At 35.7% G+C, this 7,278-nt stretch overlaps 1 pseudogene; it reads left to right on the forward strand.

Annotated features, from left to right (window-relative positions):
- The first annotated feature begins 254 nt into the window (after nucleotides 1-254).
- Nucleotides 255-1,154, forward strand: LOC118935116 (importin subunit alpha-8-like; annotated as a pseudogene).
- Nucleotides 1,155-7,278: the final 6,124 nt, after the last annotated feature.

The raw sequence follows: 7,278 nt of genomic DNA on the forward strand, positions 1-7,278 counted from the left end.
ATCTTTTCCATGTGTTTATTTGCCATCCTGTATCTTCTTGGGTAAAGTGTTCAAATCTTTTGCATTATTTTCTAAATTGGGTTACTGGTCTTTTTATTATTGAGCTGTAAGAGTTCCACATGTTCTATATACAGGTCCTTTTATCAGATACAAGATTTGAGATTATTTTCTCCCAGTCAATGCCTTATCTTTAGTGTCCTTTGAAAAGCAAAAGTTGGCCTTCCTTGCCAGGTGACTCACGGCTTCCAGTCAATATGCCAACTTGAGAAGCCCCAGAAGAGAGGCTGAGAAGCTTTAAGATGCATCTATGAGGCAGCAACAGCAAATGGCAGTGAGCCCAGGACTCCGGAAGGCCAAGAAAGATGAGCAGGCCTTAAAGAAAAGAAATATCACCCATGCTGCCTCTGACCCAGCTTCTGAACCACCATCCAAAGAGGTCAGCCTCACCCTGCAAGAAATAATCAATGGTGTGAATGCCTCAGATCCAGACATATGCTTCCAGGCCACCCAGGCAGCCAGGAAAATGCTGTTCCAGGAAAGAAACCCTCCCCTGAAACTAATAATTGAAGCAGGGTTCATTCCCAGGCTGGTGCAATTCCTGAAGTCATCACGTCATCTCTGCCTGCAGTTCGAAGCAGCCTGGGTGCTGACCAACACTGCTTCAGGGACTGGGGAGCAGACTCGAGCTGTTGTGGAAGGGGGTGGTGTCCAGCCCTTGATGGAGCTACTGTCTTCCCTCCACATGACTGTGTGTGAACAGGCAGTGTGTGCTCTTGGCAACACTGCAGGTGATGACTCAAAGCCCAGAGATGTCGTTTTCTCCAGCAAAGCTGTCCCACACTTGTTGGCCTTGGTTTTGTCAACCACATAAATCACGTTTCTGAGGAACATCATGTGGAACTTGTCCAACCTGTCCCCAAACAAGAACCCTTACCCTTGTAAACAAGCGATGAAGCAGATGTTGCCCATCCTCTTCCACCTCCTGTAGCACCAAGACAGTGAGGGTCTTTCAGACACCTGCTGGGCATGTCCTACCTCACCAATGGCTACAATGAGCACATTGGCCAAGTGGTTGACATGGGGTCCTGCCGAGGTTGGTTGAGTTCATGACCAGCTTGGAACTCAATGTCTTGGTAAATGTCCTCAGGTCCTGACTGTCTCTGAATGGGCCTCCAGATTAGAGTCTGAGAGTCCCATTCACTTTAGCAAACTCTATCATCCTCCCCACCTCCCGTCTTCCACAATCTGCCCTAGTCCTTCACCTAGAACAAAGCTTGCCATCTGCATTTCTCTGGTCTCTGCTACTCTCGAGCCAAAGACTTTAATCTATTTTGGATAGATCTGAGCTCCTAGTGCATATTATATTATCACTTACATTTTCTTAATCTGAAAACTAGAAAATCTAGAAAAGCACCAACATAAAATTGTTTATGATCCCTCAAAAAAAAAGAAAATGTTTTTGATTTTGATTACTTAAAATCTACCAATTTATTCTTTCATGGATGTGCTTTTTGGTGTAATAACTAAAAAATCTTTGCCTCACCCAAGGCCAAAAAAGATTTTCTCCAAAGTTTTCTTTTGTAAGTTATATAATTTTAAAACTATAGTTTAGAGTAGGTCTGTGACACATTTGGAGTTAATTTTTGTATGTGGTGTGAAATACAGATAAATTTTTTTTGCATATAGATATTAAAATATTCCAGTACCACTTGTTGAAAATATCATCCTTTCTCCACTGAATAGGATTTGTACTTTGCCAAAATTCACTTGTCCCTATATATGTGGGTCTATTTCTGAGTCTGTATTTTGTTACATTCATCTATTTGTCTCTCCTCCAATACCACACTCTCGATTACTGTAGCTTTGTTATATGTCTTTAAATCAAGTAGTGTTAGCCTTGCAACATTGTTCTTCTTTTCATAATTGTTGTTGTATTTCCATATGAATTTTAGAATCAGCTTATTGATTTCTACAAAAAGTCTTCTGACATCTGGACTGGGGGTGTGCCAGCCTGTAGACCAATTTGGGGAGAATCGATATCTAAACAGTATTAGGTCTTTCAGTCCATGAACACAGTGTATCTCTCTATCTATTTAGGACTTCTTGGATTTCTGTCAATAATGTTTTATACTTTCCAGTGTACAGGTCTTTTGCATATTTTGCCAGATCTTCCCCCAATATTTCATATTTTTTATTCTATTATAAGAGATATTGTTTTCTCATAGAAGAAAACATAGGCAAAAATCCCTCGAATATAAACATGAGCAACTTGTTCCTGACTACATCTCCTCAGGCAAGGGCAACAAAATAAAAAATGTGAGACTACCTCAAACTAAAAAGCTTCTGTACAGCAAAGGACACCTTCAGCAGAACAAAAAGGCATCCTACAGTATGGGAGAATATATTCATAAATGATTTATCCAATAAGGTGTTAACATCCAAAATATATAAAGAACTCATATGCCTCCACATCCAAAAATCAAATAACCCGATTAAAAAATGGGCAGAGGATCTGAACAGACACTTCTCCAAAGAAGAAATTTGGATGGCCAACAGGCAAATGAAAAGGTGTTCAACATCACTAATTATCAGGGAAATGCAAATTAAAACCACAATGAGACATCACCTCACACGAGTTAAGATGGCCAACATCCAAAAGACAAGGAAAAACAAATGCTGGCAAGGATGCGGAGAAAGGGGAACCCTCCTACACTGTTGGTCAGAATGTAAATTAGTTCAACTGTTGTGGAAAGAAATATGGAGGTTTCTCAAAAAACTAAAAATAGAAATACCATTTGACCCAGTAATTCCACTCCTTGGAATTTACCCCGAAGAAAATGAGATCCCTGATTTAAAAAGACATATGCATCCCTATGTTTATTGCAGCACTATTTGCAATAGCCAAAATATGGAAGAAACCTACATGTCCATCAATAAATTAATGGATAAAGAAGATGTACATACATACCATTGGATATTGTTCAGCCATAGAAAGAAAAGAAATCCTGCCATTTGCAACAACATGGATGGATCTAGAAAGTATTTTGTGCAATGAAATTAGACAGGTGGAGAAAGACAAGTACCAAATGACTTCACTCATTTGTGGAGTATAAAAACAAAACAAAACTGAAGGAACAAAACAGCAGCAGACTCACAGACTCCAAGAAGGGACTAGCGGTTACCACAGGGAAGGGTTTGGAGAAGGTGGGTGGGATGGTGGGAGAAGGGGATTAAGGGGCATTATGATTAGCACACATAACATAGGTGAGTCATGGGGAAGGCAGTATAGCACAGGGATGACAAGTAGTGACTCTATAGATTCTTACTACACTGATGGACAGTGACTGCAATGTGGTGTGTAGGGGGGACTTGATAATATGGGTGAATGTAGTAACCACAGTGTTGCTCATGTGAAACCTTCATAAGATTATACATCATCCTTTAATAAAAAAGATATTGTTTTCTTATTTCAATTTCTCATTGTCTGAGGCTAGTATATAAACACTTTTTATATTAATTTTGCATTCTACAACCCTGCTAAATTCAGTCATTATTGTAATAACATTTTTGTAGCTTCCACAGGATTTTCTCCAAAAATGATCATGTCCCAGAGAATGAAAAACAGTTTAACTTCTTTCTTCTCAATCTGTAAACCTTTTATTCTTTTTCTTGCCTTATGATACAGATTAGAAACTCTAGTACATGTTGCATATGAATGGAAAGGACAGATATCCTTACCTTGTTCCCAATCTTAGAGGGAAAGTATTCAGCCTTTCACCATTGAGTGTATATGATAGCAGCTGTAGGTTTTAGTAGATGCCCTTTATTAGGTGGAGGATGTTTCTTTCTATTCCTGGTTTCCTGAGTTTTTTTTTTATCAGGAATGGATGTTAGATTTTATCAGATAATTTTTCAATATCTATTGTGATAATCATATTCTTTTTGGTTTGTTAATATGCTGAATTATGTTGATTTTCAAGTGTTAGTCCAACCTTGCATTCTCAGAAAAATACCACTTGGTGCATTATCCTTTTTATGGTTTGTTTAATTTGATTTGCTTTTATTTTATTAACAATGTTTTAATCTATGTTCATAAGGGATTGTGGTCTCTAGTTTTCATTTCTTGTGATTCCTTAGTACAATTTTGGTATTAGATTAATATTGCCTTCATATAATGAATTGGGATGTATTCCAACTTTTTCATTATCTAAAGGAGTTTGTGTAAAATTAATATTTCTTTCTTAGATGATGGGTAAAATTCACCAATAATGTCAGCTAAGCTTCTTTGTGGGAAGCTTTTCAGTAAGTTTAATTTCCTCAACAGAGGGCTATTCCAGTTATTTATTTCTCACAACACTTGTTATTTCTTGTCTTTTGGATAGTGGCCATTCTGACATGTATGAGGTGATATCTCATTGTGGTTTTGATTTGCATTTCCCTGGTGATTAGTGATGTTAAGCACCTTTTCATGTGCCTGTTGGCCATCTGTATGTCTTCTTTGGAAAAATGTCTATTCAGGTCCTCTGCCCATTTTTTAATAGGATTATTTGGGATTTTTTGTTGAGTTATGTGAGTTGTTTATAGTTTTGGATATTAATTCCTTATTGGGCATATCATTTTCAAATATCTTCTCCCATGCAGTAGGTTGGCTTTTTGTTTTGTTAATGGCTTCTTTTGCTGTACAAAAACTTTTTAGTTTGATGTAGTCCCAATTGTTTATTTTTGCTTTTGTTTCCCTTGCATGGGGAGACTATCCAGAAAAATAATAGCTATGACCAATGTCCAAGAGTTTACTTCCTATGCTTTCTTTTAGGAGTATTATGGTTTAGAGTCTTACATTTAGGTCTTTAATCCCTTTTGAGTTTATTTTTGTGTGTGGTGTAAGACAATGGCCCAGTTGCATTCTTTTACATGTAGGTGTCCCATTTTCCTAAGACCTTTTGTTGAAGAGACTGTCTTTTCCCCATTGTATGTTCTTATCTCCTTTGTTGTCAAAAAATTGACCATGTGAGTGTGGATTTATTTCTGGGCTCTCTACTATTTTCCACTGATCTATGTGTCTATTTTGTGCCAATAACATACTGTTCTGCTTACTGTAGATTTGTGGTATAGTTTGAAACCAGGACACATGATACCTACAGCTTTGTTTTTCTTTCTCAAGGTTGCTTTGACTATTCAGGATCTTTTGTGGTTCCATACAAATTTTAGGATTGTTTGTTCTTGTTCAGTGAAAAATGTCATTGGGATTTTGATAGGAATTACATTATACAATGGAATACTACTCAGCCATAAGGAAAAATGAAATCTTGCCATTCATGACAACATGGATTGAACTATACCATATGATTTCATTGATATGTGGAATCTGAAAAACAAAACAAACAGAAACAGACTCATAAATACAGAGAACAAACTGGTGGGAGGGAGGTGGGGGAGATTGGCAAAATAGATGAAGGGGATTAAGAGGTACACATTATAAAATAACTAAGTCACAAGGATGAAAAGTACAGCATAGGAAATATAGTCAATAATGCTGTAATAACTTTGTATGGTAACAGATGGTAACTGCACTTATCATTGTGAGCATTTCTGTATATAAATGCCAAATCACTATGTTGTACACCTGAAACTAATATATGTCAACTATACTTCAGTCTTTAAAAAGTTATATTATTTCTTCTTCATGAGTTCAATAGGTTGTTTCCTTCAAAGAATTTGACCATTTCATCTAGTCATTGAATTTATAGACATAAAGTTGTCCATAACATTCCCTGTTTTTTTCATATCCAAAGACCTGTAATGATGTCATCTCTCTTATTCCATATTAGTAATTGTATTTTCTTTCTTTTTTTTCCTGATTACTCTTGCTGCAAGTTTATCAGTATTATTTATCTTCTCAAAGAACAAACTTTTGGTTTCATTGATTTTCTCTACTGTTTTTATATTTTTGTATTTTATTGATTCTTTGATCTGTTACATCTTTTCTTTAGCTAACTTTGAGTTTCACTTGCTCTTTTTCTATTTCTTAAGATGAAAGTTGAAATCATTGATTTGAGAATTTAGAACTGGCTTCCTTTATAACATAAGCATTTAGCTCTAAATTTTACCCTAAGCACTGCCTTAGCTGCCTATCATAAATTTTTATATGCTGTGTTTTCATTTTCATTCAGTTCAAAGTACTTTTAAAACCCTTTGAAACTGCTTTGACATATGTCATTTAGAGGTATGTTATTTAGTTTCCCAGTATTTGAGAATTTCCCAGATGTCTTTCTGTTGTCAGTTCCTAATTTAATTCCACTGTGTAATCAGAGATCATACTTTGAACTCTTTTAAATTCAGTGAGACTTATTTTACTGCCCAGAATATGTTCTATCTTGGTCAATGTGTGTACTTAAAAGAATATGTATTCTGCTGCTGTTGGTGAAGTGTTCTATAAATTTCAATTAAGTCAAATTAGCTGATACTGTTGTTCAGGTCTTCTATGTCCTTAATGATTTTCTATTTGTCCTATCATTTATTTAGAGATGGCTGTTGAAGTCTCCAACTATAATTGTGAGTTTATTTCTCTTTGTAGTTCTATAAGTTTTTGCTTTATGTAATTTGAAGTTCTGTTATTAGACACAAAACTCTCTAGGCTTCTTACGTTCTTTAGAATAACTGACCCCTTTATCATCATGAAATGATACTCCTTATCCTTGATAATAGTTTTTCTCTGAAATCTTTGTCTGATATTAATATAACCATTTCAGCTTTCTTTTGGTTGATGTTAGCATAGTGTCTTTATCCTTCTATTTAGTTTTAACCTATGTGTCTTTATATTTAAAGATTCTTAAAAGTGGCATACAGTTGAATCTTGTTTTGTTATCCAATATGACAACCTCTGCCTTTTAACTGGGATGCATTAATCATTTCTATTGAATGTGATTATTGATAGGTTCAAGTTCAAGTCTGCCTCTTCACTATTTAACTTCTATTTGTCCCATCACTTCTTCGTTCCTTTTTCTGCCTCCCTTTAGATTGAGTATATCTTATTATTACTTCTTATCTCCTTTGTGGACTCATCAGTTATAACTCTTTGTAGTGTTACTTTAATGGTCGCTTTTTAGGTTTATAGTACAGGAAATCCACTCTTTGTTTGGTAGCACTGGACTGTAAAAATACCACACAAGCTGAACTGTGCAAAGAGATCTTAATAATTAGTGAGAAAACAATTGTTTTGTGATCTTGAAATGTTTTTACTGAAATATTAAAACTCTCTTACTGCTTTTTATAAATGTA

The sequence above is a fragment of the Manis pentadactyla genome, chromosome X (genome assembly GCF_030020395.1).
Source record: "Manis pentadactyla isolate mManPen7 chromosome X, mManPen7.hap1, whole genome shotgun sequence".
NCBI classification, from domain to species: Eukaryota; Metazoa; Chordata; class Mammalia; order Pholidota; family Manidae; genus Manis; species Manis pentadactyla.